Raw genomic sequence first — 21,038 nt, 5'->3', positions numbered from 1 at the left:
ATGTTGGCTTTACTTTACAAAAATCAATGGTAGAATGCACTTCATTAAAGATAAAAGAAAAAATATGAATTTCTCAATAGATACTGAAAAAAGAATTAGATAAAATTGGATAAAATTCAAAGAATCAGATAAAATTCAGCATGTATTTATGATATAAAAAATGTGATCTTTCCAACTGACCCTATAACTGAGCCTTCAGAAGGACTCCCAATTTTGTATCAGTTCAGCTGCTTGTGGGTGGCCAGACACATAGTAAGAACCCTGAATCCTATTGCCTCACTGCTTTTGCTGTAAGATACTTCTGTTTCAGTCAGCATGAAATTTGGAAAGTTTAGCCATAAAGATTCTGGCAAGACAGGCAAAGAAAACAAGTTTGTAACCACAATAAGTGTCTATTCTAGGGAGGATAAATCACCTCCTCCTCTGTTATAGAGAGGGTATAATGAAATCAATCTTTCACCAAGCATTTGGGTAGTCTTCCTAGGATATGATGCTGTAATGGGGGCTGTTTTGTCTCTGCTAATTTCAGTGTCTCAGCAGTAGCAGTAGCCTGATCAGCCTCAGTGAGGGAAATCCCATGTTGCTGAATCCATGTATCACCTCTATCCTGATACCATAGCCACTTTGCTTAAGAGATTATTGAGCAAGCACTAGGGTGGTTGGGACAAGTTGTCTGGCACATGTATAATGAGTCACTTTGTCCACTGGATCACTGGTATTATTTTCTGCAGTGAACACCCTTTTGTGAGTATTTTGTGGGTCACGAATACTGTCACAATTTGAATGCATTCCAAGATACATGTGCATGTATTTCTTACCCCAACCACCTTGTACCAGTTCTCCAATATTTTTCCTTTTATGTTTGAGAAAATTCAACCAAATGTTAACTAATGCTCATTAACTGATTCAGAGTTATATCTCTGATTATCTCTCCTTCTAAGCAAAGTTTATGTATAGCTCTACTACTAGAAGGTCTGCCAACTTAGTAGGGTTTCCTTCCCCACTGTCATTCATAGCCACTCTAAACAGGGCTGTAAAACTGCTCCTGACTGTGCCAACAAATCCTACTTAAACATCTGAAAACAAGGCCTGATTATTTTCTCCTTTTGTCAACTTCATATTGATTTATTAAGCTACAGGCTTAGCTGCTGAAAAAATAAGAGCCCAAAATTAGTGCCTGAAATAAGAGAAAGAGAAAAGAGTCTTTCTCTCAAGTGTTAGAGCAGAGCTGGTAAAGTTGTTCTGACACCCTCAGCGTGTGGCTTTCATCTCCAGCTCCAAGGCATTTGTTCTAATTTTAATTACTTCCCACAAATGGAAAAGTGGGTGGTACAAAAAGAGCATATATCAATCTCTTAAGGACAAGAAGGAGTGCATCCATTATTTCCTGTAACATTTCACAGGCAAGAGCTCAGTCATATACGTTTTACATAGTTGCAAAGAGTCTGAAATGAAAACCCTGTGGTTAGAAGGGAGAATGGATAATAGAAGACTGCTCACAATTTGCCATAGGATAGTTTAAGGTGTCATATATTATAACCAGAAATTCCACTCCAAAATGTTTATCTTCTTGTATATATGATCCAGAAAACATCATCATGATCATCAATACTTATCAGCATTTAAAACTGTTAAATACTTTATTATCTCATTTAATCTTCATAGCAGCCCTACGAATTAAGTACTATTTTTTTCCCATTATAAAGATGAAGAAACAGGAACAGAGATGTTAGCACAGTAAATAAGAGGAGAAATCGAATGGATAGCCCTGTTTAAGTCATTTAATATAGGGGAATGTTCATAACGACATAACGACATTGGTTTATAATGACAAATTAAAGAAATGGAAAACAATTTGAATGACCATCACAGTAAAATGGATAAATAAGTTGTGGTATATTCATATACTGAAACCTATTGCCACAGTCAATATCACTGGCTATTTATTGTCTGCTAGAAACTGCCTGTGCACAGGGCAATGAAATGAACTACATGCTGCAACATGAATAACTCTTAGGAAAATATTATTGAGGAGAGAAAAATCAATTGTAAAAGAATATGTATAATATGACTCCTCTAATGAAAAATTCAAAATCAATCTAAACAAAATATATTGAAGAAATTAAAGATTCATGTTAAAATTATAAAGCAGAGAAAGTTATATATACAAAGTTCAGTATATGTTTGTGCTAATGAATAGAAGGGAAAGAGATGGGAGGTATTTCCAGGAGACTTCAAGGCTAACAGTTATATTCTACTATTTCTTAATCAGCACCTATTCTCTGTGCTTTGTACATACTTTATGAACTTTATAGTGTATCAATTCAATATTTAATAAAAATAATTCTAAGAAAGTGATAATAGATCAAATTCACTAAAATTAAAAATATGTCCATAGAATTAAAAATAACAATATAGACTCCCTTTCATTTTTGTACAATATGATATCTTTTATCTTTTAAAACATAAATAATGTAGAAGATTGTGTAATGGAAGAACTTTAGAAATCAAGAAAATAGTGACATCTGTGATACTGAATTGCATGTGGGAATGAAGAATAAGAATAAATGATGACAGACAATTTAAACAACAGGTGAGAAATAAGGGGAACAAATTAAAATAATTTAAATGGATAACTGAATGTCAATGAATTATTTGTTAACTTCAGTAAAGTGAATTGTTTATCCATGCAGAAATCAAAAGAAGGTGTTACATCATATCACATCTCTGAATGCTAGCAAGTCTAGATATTAAAAATATTCTGAAGAAAGCACTGTATCCAAGCTATTGCAAATGAAGTGCAACATCTTACACCAAAAGAGGAATTTCAAATACCTCACAGGAGGATCATTTAGTTTCTCTATAATTTCTTATAGGATAACATTCAATTGTAGCATTTCAATGTGTCTGGAAGAAAAAATAAGTTTTTTTTCCCTTTGGTCTTAGTCTATTCCATTTGCAAGAATACACCTCCTGTCCATATGTTTATTCTGAGATTGGAGTAAACTATGTACAGGTGCTTTGGGGTGTATAATCACCAGCAGCAGGAAATTTTAAACACTGTGATGCATCAATCATTGTCAAGTGGAAAACTGTCCAATATTGTTAGTAAAGAGATCACAAAAAAGGAAGAATGGATTAACTTAAGGAACCCCAAGTCATTTATCTAAATGATGTAAACATCGTTCTCTTCAGAGAAAAGCTTCAGCACCTCAGAGATAAGTACAATCATACACCAGCAGAGGACTTTGGATTAATGAAGAAAGAGAGCTGAGGTGCTCTGTCACTTCCTCCTGCCTTAGACACACACCCACCTAGAGGTACTGAGAATAAAGCATCTCAAGGCCTTTAAAGGATATATTTATATGATTTCATAGTTCTATCTAAGTAAGAATTATGAACAAAATAGCTCAAATTTATTAAGTAATAACTAAATGCCAAACATTTGACACAGAGTGTCTAAAAGTCCGTTCAACAGTTTTGCAAAGTAGGTATAATTATCACTACTCTAAGCGTAGTAAAACTGCAGATGAACAAAATTGAACAATTTTTCCAAGATCACACACCTAATAAGTGTAGAATTTGAGCCTAGATATCTCTGACTACAGAGTCCGCATGTTTTCCACTACACCAGGCTGCTTCATGAAGTTGTACTAAGCTGTGAAAATTATTTTTCATTTGTTTTACACAGTACAGGATGGACATGGCATGTAAATGCTTTCCAAAGAAAACTCTTCAGCAGAAGATATAAAATTGGGTCTAATAACTGATATGTTGTCAAGCCACATGTAATATTTGTATAACAGAACTTGTCAGAAACTTACCAGAGATAATGCCAACCTTAAAATAAAGTGAAAACACCAAACATTGGTTTGGAAACTTGGCCTGTTCATAAATTAACTTGGTTGTTAAGGAGTTACAAGAGGATTAATGAATTAAGAGTAGGAAAAATAGTAACTAGATGGTAGCTAAAATCAAAATTTGAAATGATGAAACCTCAAATTACATGTACTAAAGTCAATGTTTTATTGAACAAGATATAAAATTACACATATTAGGCCTCACGGAGTAAAGGTATATCTTCCAAAGAATGCCTCTTGTAGGTCAAGGAAATGTACCTAAATAAGAGATGAAATTTTAAAAGCAGAAATAAAATTGTGCTCAGACTAAGTCTAAGCCCATCAAAGACTTACAGAATGTTTGAGCTGGAAAGGCCTGGAGAGAACCTCTCTTCTGTATCTACATGCATAATTAAATAGCTGAGTAGATATGATAGAGATATTTGGTTAGTGCATTGCAATAAATATTTCCATGAAAAATGTGGAAATAAGCATTAAGAGGAAGTCATTTCCCAATGCACTGAACAGTTTAATAAACAAGACAGATTTTCTTTCTACTCTAAAAGAAAACTGCCTCTCTGATCAAAACAAACCACGCAAACAACTAAGAATTTACTGAGTGCAGTGACATTGCTGTAGATATCTTATCTGACCTGTATCATAGAAGCTGCTTTAAAGGTTAATGACTAAAAATTTGTATTTCTCCTTAAATATGTAATAGTAACATTAATAAATGTAAATGATTTGTAAGTTGTTAGATATACTCCAATGTTTCTAGGCTGAAAAAGATTTTTATTCCCCAAAGCCTGGAAACAACCATGATTCCAGGCCACTATGTTCATTCCATTTAATTGTTCAGTCTTACCTTGCTCATTAAATTATGTTTTTTAATAAGACAAAGTATAGTGAACTTGTTACAAGCATAGTCTTTCCGATTAGAAATAAGCTTGATGCAACGTTTTTTTCAACAATTACTTGGTCTCTCAAGTGTCAAACCATAATAAGCTAAGTTTTTTTTAAAAAACTATCAAACAAGGCCAAAATTAGAACTTACTTTTGGTGGTGTAAGGATGGCCCAATAAATAACATACACTTTTCCACCTGAACTCTCAGTCAGGAGAGAAAGAAAAGAAATTAGCATATGGAAACCAAAATACCTCCTTTATTTCTGATAAAACGTATCTTCACAATTGTGATTTGTGTTTGTGAGCAAGTGGATAGACCTCCTCACGTGAAACCTGAATCTGTCAGGATTAGACAGACTCTCTATCATACGTGCCTGACTTTATGAAGCCTACAGCAATGAACACAGCAGATCATATACTGCATGGTAGTAGGACCTCACTCCCAAAAAAGAACTGTCCAACCCAAGCATGCCCGATTTTACCAAATAGAGAAGTCACTCCATCCTCCCTGGTGATGAGAGTAAAAGAGCAAGAGAGACCAAGAGAATCACAGCAATATATATCCCTCCACAGGAAGGAAATGTTAAGTGTGGAAAGAAGAACCCCTTACCCCATTATTTCAAAGGAGTGGAGTTTTAAATCAGAAAATAAATGAAAAGCACTTAGAACATAGTCAATTTTCAACAAATATTAAGTGCTATTATTTTGTATATGATAATGCCCTTTATTCCATTTTACTTCTTTTTTTCTGAATTTCTTTCTTTTTTTTTTTTTTTAATTCTTATTGGAGTATAGTTGCTTTACAATGTTGTATTTGTTTCTGCTGTACAGCAAAGTGAATCAGCTATACATATACATATATATTTTCTGGATTTCCTTCCCATTTAGGTCACCACAGAGCATTGAGTAGAGTTCCCTGTGCTATACAGTAGGTTCTCATTAGTTATCTATTTTATACATAGTAGTGTATATATGTCAATCTCAATCTCCCAATTCATCCCATCCCCTCTTCCCCCTTGGTATTCATACATTTGTTCTCTATGTCTGTGTCTCTATTTCTGCTTTGCAAATAAGTTTTCCATATCATTTTTCTAGATTCCACATATAAGAAATATTATACAGTATTTGTTTTTCTATTTCTGACTAACTTCACTCTGTATGACAGTCTCGAGGTTCATCCATGTCTTTGTAAGTGGCACAATTTTGTTCCTTTTCATGGCTGAGTAATATTCCATTGTATATCTCTTAAAATAAAATATTTCTCCAACAATGCCTAAAATGGTGAATGCTGTAAAATTGTTCTTTAAGTGTGTAGACTATAGCATCTTGTGTGTTTTCTCTGTTTTCAAATTTCAGGGAATATTTTCCTCATTATCATTTTTAGAACCTCACTCCCTTAAGTAAAAGAAACCTCTGTTACTACACATAATATTAGATTTACATGGCAAATTCTAAAATGCTGTTGAGAAAGTGATGAAACAGATTCTATTATATCTGCCACACACACACTGTTAATAGGAGTTGTAATTATTTCTGAAATGCAATTTTATAATAAATATAAAGAGCTTCAAATTGATTTCAAGTATTTTAATTTGATAATTGTATTTATGGGAAAATATCTGATGAACTAACAAAATATTAAAAAATCATTACAAACCATAATTTTAGCTCAGGAATATTTTGAGTACTAAAAAAAGAAAAAAATAATGAAATTCTTTGACAATATGAGAATGAACTAAATGATTCTGGTATACTTTTTTATGTAGCAATGAAAATTGGCTCTAATAAATAATTTTTCACTAGTAGGAAAAATACTTACGAAGTGAAAAAGAAGTTCATGAAGTTATCTATTTAATCATTGAATAAAATATCTTCTATATTTACTAAGTACAAGGGACTGGGCTATTTTCTGGAAAGACTATAGTTCATGAAATATATAGATTGCTAACTTCATTGCATAGGGTTTGGGAAAAGGCCAGTAACAACTGAAAAAAAAGTAGGCAACATAATTGTAGATTGTGATGCTGTAAAGATAACTAATGGGGGAATTCCATTTCCAGAAAGATGACATATTAAATGTCCCTAACAGCACCTATAAATGAAATAATCATTTTCTAGATAAGACATTTAATCTTACATGAAAGTAAGGATTCTGTAGGCCCCCCTCAAACAAATGGAAAGCAGATACAGGAAGGTAAGTGAGGACAAAGTTGGATTTTGCTTTAAAGTTTCTCTGGACCCTGGAGCCCTTGAGCTTCTTATTTATGACCACAAGGAATCAGAAGGTTCTGGAGGTAAGGTCTGAGACCACACCAAGTAGGGAATTTCCTGAAGCAAAAAGCTAAAGCAGAGAACTAAAAAGTCTATAGCTTCCAGAAAGTAAAACTTCTCACATAGAAAGATATAGAGGAAAATTTGACTATTTCTACTTTGGTACTTAGGGAAAAATGTTTTTAAATACCTTCCCCAAGAGAATCAAAATCACAAGTTCTGATTTTCACATGAAGTTTACCTCATATTTCTTGATAAAAAAAAAATAAAAAGACATAGAGGAAACTTTCTTGATTTCACCAACATAAATTCCACAAGCTAATTTTGTGGTCTGAAAAATCTTCAGCAGAAAACTTAATTTAATGTTGCACCAGGTTGGTAATGAGAATGTCTGAAACACACACACACACACACACACACACACACACAGGTCCTCTCTAGAGGAACTCAAATTCAACCTAAGAAAATTTCCCTGAAATATAAAGAGCATTGAGCCCCACTCCCTGAGGGGAGGATTGGAACTGTGAGTGAGAAACAAACAAAAAATAATAATAAATAAGAGAAACACATCACCTAAAATTTCAAATACTGGAATTTTTAATGTAAAATGTAAAACAAATAAATTTTATATGTTTAAAGAAATACATCTATACTTGAAATTCAATCAGGGAATAAGAAACTGTGAAGAAAACCAATATATCCAACAAAAAAATACAGAAAATTTCTGTAAATGAAAAAAAAATGAATTAAAGAATCTGCAGATAGTTTAAGTGACAGATTAAAAATGTTCAGAAGCTTGCAATGGGTGTGTGTCATTCACAGCAAAAGGCAAATTTCTTACAATTGGCCCTTCGTGATCTGCCCTCATCTTCTATATCCCTTTCTCCTACTACATGGGCTTTTTGCTGCTCAGATAACATTCCTGTTCCTGTCTTGGGGTCTTTTTCCTGGCCATTTCCTCAGCCTGAAGTGCTCTTTCTCCAAAAACCTGCATGGTAAATTCTTACCTCACAAAGAAGGTGAGAAACTTTTTCAAATCTTCTTTTCAATGAGACCTCTATGACTACTATATTTAAAATTATAATCCCAACACCTATAATTCAGATTCCTCCATTCTTATTCTCCTTTATTTCACAGCAATTATCAACTTCTACATACTGTATAATTTACCTTTTATGTGAATTACTTGTTTTCAGTCTCTCCCACACAATGTGAGTTTCCTAAAGACATAACATTTTTAACTTTTATTCCAAGCCTTCAAAGACTAGATGGTCAATAAATATAATTGAAAAGAATGGTTTCAGTAAGCTTGCAGAAAGTTTGTTAGAAAAATAGAGCAATTTTTCTCTAATATCTTCCATTTTAGCTAATATTTGGGGAAAGTGAGGTTTAAGGAGAGAGGAAATGGCATACTTTTGAAAAAGTAAAATTACTGAGCAAACATAGTTGAACAGCAGGGTATTTGTGGTTTAATTATTTGAGGACTGTGATTTGAATTTAAAGTTAAATTATTTATCCCTATCTGAAATGTTCTTCAAAAATATTTAGCTCCTGGGGGAAATATATAAAAAGCCATGGTGTTGAGTTCAGCCAGAATTGGGATATTTGTCAAGTAAGTGAAACAAGGAGAGAGAGGTAGGAAGGGAATGAAAGTGTTATAAAGGAATAATTATAATGGTGGCCATGGAATTTTTAAGGGAATGGGTCCAGGATTGAAGGTCAGATTACAGGAGTGATGGAGAGTAAAAAAGGATAAAGTCAACAGGCTGGAAGTAACATCACATTTGTATATGTCAAATGCTCTTGGGTGCATGCTCACATACACACATACACATCAAACACTGTGAGAACTTCCACAAAACATTAACATTGATTTATCTTTGAAAAATAAAACTCAAAAGGTATGTGTGTTAGTGTGGTGGTGCATATATGAGTATGAGGATATGTGTGGTTTTGCATTTTTCTTCTGTTGTGTCTGTATTCAAAATTGCCTACAATATTAATGAATTTATGATTAAAGGCAAATTGTCTTTTACTTACTTAAACTATTGCCTAAATATCAGCAATGAACAATTGGAATGTGAAATTTTAAACAATATTATTTACATTAACACTCTCCAATATGAAATACTTAGGTATAAATTAAAAAAAAATATTTACCAAAGCTACATGAGGAAAATCACAAATCTCTGATGAAAGAAATTTAAAAAGCACCAAATTAATGAAGAGATATTTCATGTTCATGGATAGGAAGACCCAATATTGTCAAGATATCAGTTCTTCCCAACTTAATCTATAGATTCATCCCAATCAATCTATAGATACAATTCTAATAAAAATCTCAGCAAGTACTTTTGTGGCTATCAACAAACTGATTCTAAAGTTTATTGAAGAGATAGAAAAACAAGAATAGCCAATACAATATTGAAAGAAAAGAACAAAGTTGAAAGACTAACACTACCTGACTTCAATGCTTACTCTAAGTTACAGTAATCAAGACAATGAGCTATTGGTGAAAGAATAGACAACTAGATTAGTAGAATGGAATAGACAGCTCAGGAATAGACACACATGAATATAGTCAACTTATCTTTGACAAAAGAATAAAATCAGTACAAAGTAGCAAGGATAGTCTTTTCAATAAACCATGATGGAACAACTGGACATACACATGCAAAAAAATGAATCTAGACACAGACTTTATACTTTTCACAAAAATTAATGAAAACAAATCGTAGACCTAAATGTAAAATTAAAAAGATATAAAATCCTAGAATATAACAGATAAATGTCTAGATAAACCTGGGTTTGACAATTACTTTTTAGATACAAAACCAAAGGCAAAATCCATGAAAGAAATACTTGATAAGTTGGATTTCATTAAAATTAAAAACCTCTGCTCTGTGAAAGACACTGTCAAGAGAATGAGAAGCAAGCAATAGACAGGAAGAAAATATTTGCAAAAGACATATCTGATAAATAACTATTATCCAAAATATCAAAAACACTCTTAAAACTCAACACTAAGAAAGTGAAACACTTGATTAAGAAATGGACAAAAGATCTGAACAGACATCTCATCAAAGAAAATATACAAGTGACAAATAAGTATATGAAAAGATACTCAACATCATGTGTCATTAAGGAAGTATAAATTAAAATAAAAATGATATACTACCACACACCTATTAGAATGGCAAAAATCCAAAACACTGACACCAAATGCTGGAGAGGATGTAGAGTAACAGGAGCTCTTATTTATTGCTGGTAGGAATGCAAAATTGTGCAGCCACTTTGAAAGAGAGTTTGGCGATTTCTTACAACACTAAACATACTCTTATCATATGATCCAGCAATCACACTTCTTAGTATTTATGTAAAAGACTTGAAAACTTATGCACACACAAAAGCATGTAAATGGATGTTGCAGTTTTATTCATAACTGCCAAGGCTTGGAAGCAACCAAGATGTCCTCCAGTAGATGAAAAAATAAACTGTTGCACATATAGACAATGGAATATTATTCAGCACTAAAAAGAAATGAGGTAGCAAGCCATGAAAAGACATGGAGGAAATGTATTACTAAGTTATTACTTATTATATTTCTAAGCCAATCTGAGAAGGCTACATACTGGATGGCTCCAATTATATGACATTCTATAAAAGGCAAAAAGTATGAAGACAAAAAATATGAAGACAGCAAAAAGTTCAGTGGTTGCTGGGGGCTGGGGCAGGACAGGGATTAATAAGTGGAGCACAGAAGGTTTTTAGGTCGGTAAAACTATTCTGTATGATGCAATATTTGTAGATACATGTCACTCACATTTATCAAAATCTGTAGAGTATAGAACACCAAGAGTGAACCGTAATGTAAACTATGGATTTTGAGCGATAATGATTTGCCAATGTAGGTTCATCGATTGAAGCAAGGGTACCACAACAGGTACAGGATGACGACAGTGGGGGAGACTGTGCATGTGTAGAGGCAGACAGTATGTCCGTGCTCTCTGGGCTTTCCACTCAATTTTGCTGTGAACCTAAACTGTTCTAAAAAGCAAAGACTATTAAAAACATAAAATATTAAATTTAATTTGATATATTTCTACTGCTTTTTTTTCTTTAAAACAACAATAACATGTATAATGTAATTTCATCATTTTACTTTTTAAATTTATATTTATTTCCACTTATCTTGACCTCCAAGCAGGAAAAATAACCTTAGACTCCATGTCAAATTAATTATTAATTTTCCAGCAATAATTAGTACCAATTAGTCTTTGATGTTTCAAAAAAAAATCTGTTTTGATTAAACCTTCACCCTTTCTGCCATATTCTCCACCCTCTCCTTCAATGGGAAAATAATTCATGAGAATTTTACTGTAGTAGTATCAATTTTAACTTACACAAAAATCACTAAGATAATATATAAAATATAATTTCTTTTTTCCCTGATATTTTAAATTGATGGTTCTCTCTCACTTTCTCTGTTTTCTATTAAAACATTACAAAAATCACCCAGAAGTCAGTCCTTTCTACCATTTTTTGTTGTACAGTTTTCCCATGACACTTTAATAGACGGATTATAATCGTAACTCATGCCCTGGTCCATTTAATGAGATTGTTGCTATTGCTAGTTCAAGATTTTTTTAAAATTTCTGTACAACTTTGTAGTCCATTAAAAACCTGCTACTAACTTCATAACTGGGGACGGGACGAGGCGTGCTTAAATACTTGCAGGCTAGTAAGGGAGAATGGATCATTTTGAATTATATGCCATATGCCAAGGCCTTTATTTAGTATGCTCAAAAAAGTATTCATTAAAGATAAATGCTCCACAGAGCTAGAAAGATTTTCATCCGATAAAGTCTTGTCTGCACAATACAGAACAGGTGATCAGGATGGTGTGACACTGATGTTTCTCATATTTGTTTTCTGTCATGCTGAAAATGTATTCTACTCTGCTTGTTTCTCAAAAAACGGGCAATCTGTATCATCAAAAGAATTCACATGATAATTAAACAGCTGTATATGTCATTATATCTTCTACTTTCATTTCGAATTATGAAGAAAATATTGTCTTGAACCAATAATAGGATTTAAGTAATGGCGAGAAAAATTATTTCTACTTCCTGTTGTAGCCATATGCTTCTTGTTAGGATTAGAGAAATACAATCTTTCATTTATTCATTCATTGAACGCCTAGCAGCTGGGAACTTACATAATATGTTCTAGAGAATATAAAGAATATAAGATATGGCACCTGATCTTGAAAGGTTCACAATCTAGTTGTATAATAAAATATCTAAAACAGATGAATGTAGATCACAAGGTTTGTACACATAAAACAATTCTTGTAGGATAAAAGAATTGTGCATAAAAAGGAGATGGACATTTAAGGCAGAGAGGTCATAGCAAAGCACCAGCCAAATATTCTGTTTAGGAAATATAAAATAATTTCACAGAACTAGAACTTGTGTAGCATGAAAGGAAAAGGTGAGAAATAAAATGAGGTACAGATTGTGAATGGACTTATGTGCCAGATTAAGAACTCTTCTCTAGGCAATACATGGTCTCTGGATGATTTTAAGCAAAGTAGAGTTTGTGCATTTGAAACTATATATGTATTTCCAGGAGCTAATGCTGTATGAAACTTAAAGGATGTACTTATGGTGCTCTGAGTCTTTTTAGAATAATTATTTGGTTATCCAAATTAGTTGGAGAAAAATAATGGAAGGCCAAAAGCTCACCATCAACCCATCTCTATGTTTTCTCTCTAAGAGACTGGTGAACAAGCCTTAAAAGGATTCATAACTAAGATGTTTTCTGTACAAGCATTGCTAGATAAACTACAGGACACCAGTTAAATTTGAATTTCAGATAAACATTGAATATTTTTTAGTATATTTATGTTCCAGATAGCTTATGGACATATTATACTAATAAGGCAATGTTTATTGCTCATATGAAATTCAAATTTAACTAAGCAACTCTACCCAGAATACAGTCTTAAATGGGTGAATGATGCCACCACCATGAAGATCCTAGAAGGTCCCTCATTTCTCTCCTCCCCAACCTAGGGGTAAAGTTTAATATTTATGGGAAATGAGGGATACCCAATCAGTATCTAAAACCTGGAATATAGCCCCTGGGGGGAAGAATACAGATCTAGATGATTGAACAAGTTTTTAGTCTTCTATAAGTAGAGGCAATAATAACAACTCCCTTGCAGAAAAAAAATTTCAAGGCAAAAGGAAGATATACATATTCCTATATGAGAACTCCAACCTTTACTATGTGTTCCATATATAGCTTACATGTATAGAAATACTTTCCAATAATTTTTATTGATTATTTATTTGTTTGTTTATATTTTTGGTGAGGCAAGACAGTGATATATTTATGAATATAGACTATGGAACCAGACTGCTTTACTTGAATGTCTAGTTCATCCACTAACAAGAAACCTACTTTAGAGGATAGTCATAAGCATTAGTTATTACTAATGTAATAAGATGTAAAGATCTTAGAACAGTGCCAGGAACTTAAAGTACTCAATAACTATTAGGTAACTTATTAATGTATTGATAAATACATGAGCAAATAAACTGTTAGAGAAGGTAGATACCAAGAAAAACAAGCCCAAAACCACCTATGCTTGGACTATTTAGTAATGGGAACCAACAAGATTCTGGATTTAAATAAACAAATGTATCAGATCTTTTAGACACTTGATCTCCAAATTCTTAACTAATACAGAAATATTTTTATAAGTTCATAAAATTTATTTAATAAATAAGTTTAATAAATTCTGTTAAAGCAATGGTAAATTGCAAAATAGTCTAAGATAGTGTAGTTGCTATCTTAATATTTAATACTAAATTTTTGTCACTAAATAAAAAATAAATTTTTCCAATAATATTGTAGCCGTTTTAAAATAAAGCTTATGCTCATTTTAATAATATTCATTATTATTCATATATAATTCTGAATTATATATGAATAATATATAGTTATATTTTTAAATTATATTAGTCATATTCTTCATATTCATAATTATATAATTCATTAATAACATTAATGTTTTAAAAATCATAAAGAAAAATATTTATTTTATAAGGCTAGTAGTATCTCAAACTTCGGGAATTCTTGACTTGGGATTATATCACACATCCATGTATATAGTCCACTGGCTCAGATGGTACTCCACATTAATTATATAAAAAGTTGTGATTAAATAGAGAGGTTTGAAAGGGCTGAAAAATCTGCTGCCGTACAAGAACATGGAACATGCAACAATTTTAACATCATTTTTTTCTTTTACTCATCAAAAGAAGTTCATTTAATCCCTCATATTTATTTTCCACGTGAATATACTTTTATTATAATAATGTAAATCAAAGGGTTAAAACCCACATGTTGAGAAAGAATCTCTTCATGAAAGTAAAGAATATCTACTATTCTTTCCTTCCTGTATACTAACCTCACCTTAATGATAGGTTTATATTTGTAGGTGTTATATATCAAAAATCCAATTTCTTCCATTTTGAAATTTCCTCCATCTTGTATTTTTCTTTGCTGCCCGAGTCTTCCAGATAGTTATAGTCAACCTTAGACATTTTTTATCTCTGTTGTAAAGCCCTTGAACAGCCTTAGCCTCACTTATATATTCAGCTACAACGTTAAAACCTTGGCATTCAACTTCATCTCTGAATGCTGCTGCTTATCCTAACAGTTGCAGAGAGAATCATCTTAGATAGGGTATTTTTGTCAGACTCATGCCTTAAGCTTTTCTTTTTCCAAATAAGAATAGAAAAAAGAGAAAAAGGAATAGAATTTTCCTACAGTCCTCATAAGTGTGGTCCAGTGATCCAAAACTTTCAGTTTTCTTCTTAATGAAGAATTGTTAAGCTGAGTGGATGGTATGGTGAATCGTTTTCATTTTTTCCTAATGAAGAAATAGTAAGCTGAGTAAGTAGACTACTTCTATTATAACTTTACTCCAATGCAAAATGGGTCTCTTGGCATTGGACTATATATAGTTCTTACTAAAGCTGGTGCTACTCTCAAATTATATCATATGACCTCATTATTGCCTGAATAACTTCACATAACTTTTTCAGCTTTATTGAGATATAACTGGCAAATAAAATATTAATATATTTAAAGTGTACAATATGAAGATTTCATATACATATATATTGTGAAAGGATTTCTATAATGAAATTGATTAACACATCCTTCATCTCATGTATTTACCTTTTTCTTTGTGAGAGCACTAAAATTCTATCTCAGCAAATTTCAGTTATTCAATATTAGCAAGTCTAGTCACCATGCTATACATTAGATTTGCATATCTTATTCATCTTATAACTAACAGTTTGCACCCCTTATCAACCTCTCCCCCAGCTCCTAGCAACCACTTTTCTACTTTCTGTTTCTATGAGTTTAATCTTTTATTATTCCACATATAAGTGAGACCCTATAATATTTTGCTTAACATATTGCCCTCAGGTCGTCCATGCTATCACAAATGGCAAAGATTTCTTTTCTTTTTTAAGTCTGCATGATATTTCATTGTATGCAGTGGCCAAGATGGTGAAGTAAAAAGACCTTGACCTCACCTTGTCCCACAGGCACACCAAAATTATAAATATTTATAGAGCAACTGTTGATGAGAATAAACTGAAGAATAGAAGAAAAGATTCTTTACAATGAAAGATATAATGAAGGAACCGCAACAAGACAGATAGGAGGCAAACAGATGCAGTATGGTCAAAACCCCACACTCCTGGATAGGCATCCCACAAAAGGGAGGACAATGGCAATTGCAGAGTTTCTCCACAAGAAGCAAGGGGTACAAGCCCCACATCAAGTTCCCCAACCTGAGAGTCCTAGATCAGGAAGACAAGCTCCAGAATATCTGGCTTTGAAGGCCAGTGGGGCTTGCTTTCAGGAGAGAAAGAGGGCTGTAGGCAACAGAGCCTTTGTACTTTAAAGGCACACAGAAAATCTCACATGCTTTGAGACCCAGGGCAGAAGCAGTAATTTGAAAAGAGCCTGGGTCAAGCCCACTTGCTGATATTGGAGAGCCTCCTAGAGAAGCAAGAAGCAATCAGGACTTACCCTGGAAACATGGACTCTGGCAGCAACCCTTTGTGGGAGCTCACTTTACCATGTGGACACTGGTACTGGCAAATGCCACTTTGGAGTCCTCCCTCTAGCTAATTAGCACCAAAACCTGGTCCCACCCAACAGAAGGTCAGCAGTAGGCATAGGCACCCTTGCACTACCAGACATGCCAAGACCCAGGCCCAACCACCAACAGGCTGACACAAACCCTGGGACTCTTTGGGCTACAGCCTCACCCACTAACAGGTTGGCACCAGCCCTGGGACACCCAGGTCCTGCAACCAACCACAACAAGAACTAACTCCACAAACCAACAAACTTACACCAGTCTCAGGAACTCCCAGACCCCATCCAGACATGCTGAGACCCAGCCACACCCATCATCTGGCCAGTACCAGGACTGGACCTCCCTGGGCTGTGCAGCCAGCTGCACCAGGATGAAGCTCTGCCCACCAACAGCTAACAACATCTGCATTAGGAAAAGCCTAACTAACAAATGATCAGGGGCCATCCATGTCTACCAGCACACCCATGGTAGTCAACCCTGCTGCAAAAAAAAAGCCTCACACAGATAACATAGGCAGTACATCTAGACCATAGAGCTTTAGTGAACAGATGGAAGTATGTTACTGGGTTTCACAGGATATCTCCTGCATAAGAACATTTCTCCAATGTCAGGAAATGTATCCAACCTTTGGAATACATAGAAATAAAGACAGAATATTAGGAAAAATGAGGAGACAGACAAATATTTTTGAAACAAAGTAGCCAGATAAAACCCAGAAGAAGAAATAAACAAAGTGGAGATAAGCAAGCTATCCAATAAAGAATTCAAGGTTATGACAATAAAGATGCTCAACAAATACATGAGAATTTGTTCCTTTTACTGATGAACATGGTAATGGATGAACATAGTAAGAAGATTAACAAAGAGTTAGAAAAAAATAAGGAAGAAATAAACAGAGCTGAAGAATACAATAAATGAAATAAAAAATACTCTGGAAGGAATCAACAGTAGATTACATGATACAGAGGAAGAGATTAGCAAAATGGAAGACAGAATAATGCTAATGTCTCAGGCTCAACAGAAAAAGAAAAAAGAAAAAGAAAAAAGATTTAAAACTATGAACAGTTTAAAAAGGACATTATATAGAGATCTCAGAGGAGAAGAGAGAAAGAAAGGAACAGAGAACATATTTCAAGACATAATAGTTGAAAACTTCCCTAACCCGGGAAAGGGAACAGACATCCAGCTTCAGGAAGCACAGAGAGTCCCAAACAAGGCCAACGAAATGAGGTCCACACTAAGACTCACTGTAATTAAAATGGCAAAAATTAAAGATAAGGAGAGACTATTTAAAGTAGCAAGGGTAAAGCAACAAGTCACATAAAAGGAAACTCATAAGGCTATCAGATGACTTTCTAACAGAAACTCTGTAGGCCAAAAGGAGTGGCAGAGGAGTGGCAAAGGGAGTGACAGGGCATATTTAAAATGGTGAAAAGGAAAAAAACACCCACAAACAAGAATATTCTATGCAGCAAGGTATCATTCATACTTGAAGGAGAGATAAAGACTTTTACAGACAAGCAAAAGCTAGAAGAGTTTGGCTTTACAAAAATATGTTAAAGAAACTTCTCTAAACAGAAAAGAAGCAGACAAAAATAGAAATATAAAATTCACAAAAGGGAAAAATCTCATTGGTAAAGGCAAATATACACTAAAGGTAGTAGATTAACCACTCATAAAGCTAGTAGGAAGGTTAAAAAACAAAATTTGTAAAATCATTTATATCCACAATAAATGCTTAAGGAATATACAACAGAAAGATGTAAAACCTGATGTCATAAATATTAACTGTGAAGGAGGAGTAAAAAATACAGGGTTGTTAGAATGTGTTCAAACTTAAGAGACCATCAACTTAAAATAATCATATATTTATGATTATGTATATATATGTATATACAAACAAAAAACATACAATCGCACACACACACACACACACACACACAAAATAGAAGGGAAACCAAACATAACACAAAAGAAAAAAGAAACAAAAAAAGAGCCAAAAATACCTAGAAAACAACTAACAAAATGGCAATAAGTATGTAGCTGTCCATAATTACTTTAAATTTAAATGGATTAAATACTCCAAATGAAAGATATAGACTAGCTGAATGGATACAAAAACAAGCCCTATATACATGCTGCCTACATGTGACTCACTTCAGATCTAAAGACACACACAGATTGAGAGATGGAAAAGGTAAAAAAAGAAAAAAAGAAAAAAAAAAAAGCCAGGGTAGCAATACTTATATCAAACAAAACAACTTTAAAACAAATACTATAACAAGAGACAAAGAAGGACATTGCATAATAGTAAAATAATCAATCCAACAAGCAGATATAACAGTTATAAATATATTTAGGAGTACCAAATAAAGCAAATATTAACAGACTTAAAGGGAGAAATTGACAGTAACACAATAATTATAGAAGATTTTAGCAACCTCCTTACATCAATGGACAGATCATTTACACAGAAAATCAATATGGAAACACTAGCCTTAAATGACACATTAAACCCAATAGATTTAATAGATACCTATTGAACATTCCATCCAAGAGCAGTAGAATATATGTTACATTATTTTCAAATGCACATGGAACATTTTCCAGGGTAGATCACATGCTAGGCACAAAACAAGCCTCAGTAAATCTAGAATATTGAAATCATATTAAGCGTCTTTCTAACTACAAGAGTTTAAGACCAGAAATCACAAATGAAGAAAACTGCCAAAAAACAAAACACATGTAGGCTAAGGAATATGGTACTTAACAACCAATGTTTCACTGAATAAATCAAAAAGAAATAAAAAAAATATCAGGAAATGAATGAAAAGGAAAACACAGTGATCCAAAATCTATGAGACACAACAAAAACTGTTCAAAGAGGTAAGTTGATAGCAATGCAAGCTTACCTCAGGAAACAAGAAGAATCTCAAATAAACAATCTAATCTTACACCTAAAGGAACTACAAGAAGAAGAAGAGCTCAAAGTTAGTAAAAGGAAGAAATCATAAAGATCAGAGCAGAAATAAATTAAGTATAGACAAAAAAAAAGAATAGAAATATCAATCAAACTAAGAGACAGTTCTTCAGAAAGGTAAACAAAATTGATGAATCTTTAGCTAGATTCATTAACAAAAAGAGAGAAAGGGCCCAAACAAATAAAATCAGAGAAAAAAAGGAGAAGTTACAACTGACACCCAGAAATACAAAGAATTATAAGGAATTACTATGAAAAATTATATGTCAAAAAATGAACAACATAGAAAAAATGGGTAAGTTCCTAGAAAGGTACAATTTCCCAAGACTGAATCAGGAAAAAATAGACAATATGAAAATGCCAATTGTTAAAAAACTCCCACCAAACAAAAGTCTAGGATCAGATGGCTTCACAAGTGCATTCTACCAAACATTTAAATAAGAGTTAACACCTATCATTCTCAAACAATTCCAAAAAATTTCAGAAGAAGAAACACTTCTGAACCCATTCTGGAGGATTGCCCTGATGCTAAATTAAGGCAAAGAAACCATAAAAAAAGAAAATTAGAGACCAATAACACTGATAAAATTAGATGTAAAAATCTTCAACAGAATAATAGCAAACAAATTCAACAATACATTATAAGGATCATACACCACTCATGATCAAGTAAGATTTGATACGTGGATGAAAGGATGGTTCGATATCCACAAATTAAGCAGTGTGATACACCACAGTAGCAAACTGAAAAATAATCTATGATCAACCCAATAGATAAAGAATTTTTGACAAAATTCTAAGCCCATTTATGATAAAAACTGTCCAGAAACTGAGTACAGAGAGAACATATCTCAACATAATACAGGCCATATATGACAAACTCACAGTTAACATCATACTTAATGGTGAAAAGCTGAAAAACATTTCCATTAAGATCAGGAATAAGACAAAGATGCCCATTCTCACCACTTTTATTCAACAGAGTATTGGAAGAAAAAGAAATGAGGCACCAAAATTGAAAAGGAAAAAGCAAAACTGTCACTGTTTGCACATGACATGGTACAATTCATGGAAAATCCTTAAGACCCCACCAAAAACTAATAGAACTCATCAATGAATTCAGTAAAGGTTTAGGATACAAAATTACTATATGCAAATCTGTTGCATTCCTAACAATGATTTATGAGAAAGAGAAATTAAGGGAAAAATACCATTTACAGCTGCATAGAAAAGAATAAAATACCTAGAAATAAATCTAACCAAATCTAACGTATACTATGTTCATGAATTGGAAGAATTAATATTGTTGAAATGACCATGCTCTCCAAGGCAAACTACAGATTCAGTGTAATCCCTATCAAAATACCAAAGGCATTTTTCACAGAACTGGCACAAATAATTCTAAAATTTGTATGAAAACACAACACACTCCAAATAGTCAAAACAATCTTGAGAAAGAAAAAAGCTGCAGGTTTTCTGTTCCCTGATTTCAAACTATGCAACAAAACCAAAATAATAACAGTATGGTACAGCGACAAAAACAGACGTAAAGATGAATAGAATAGAATAGACAACCAAGAAATAAACACACACACTTATAAGGTCATTTAATCTACCACAAACGATGCAAGAATATAGATTAGGGGATAAACAGCCTCTTCAATAAATTGTGTTGGGAAAACTGTACAGCTACATGCAAAAGAATCAAATTGGATTAATTACACATACCATGTAAAAAGTAAACTCAAAATAAATCAAACACTTAAATGTAAGCTCTGAAATCATTAAACTGCTAACAGAAAACATAGGCAATATATATATTTTTTAATTTTTGAATTTTATTTTAT

Source organism: Balaenoptera borealis, assembly GCF_965194805.1.
Source record: "Balaenoptera borealis genome assembly, chromosome: 18".
Lineage (NCBI taxonomy): Eukaryota > Metazoa > Chordata > Mammalia > Artiodactyla > Balaenopteridae > Balaenoptera > Balaenoptera borealis.
The sequence above is the reverse complement of the archived record's forward strand: the minus strand, read 5'-3'. Positions refer to the sequence as shown.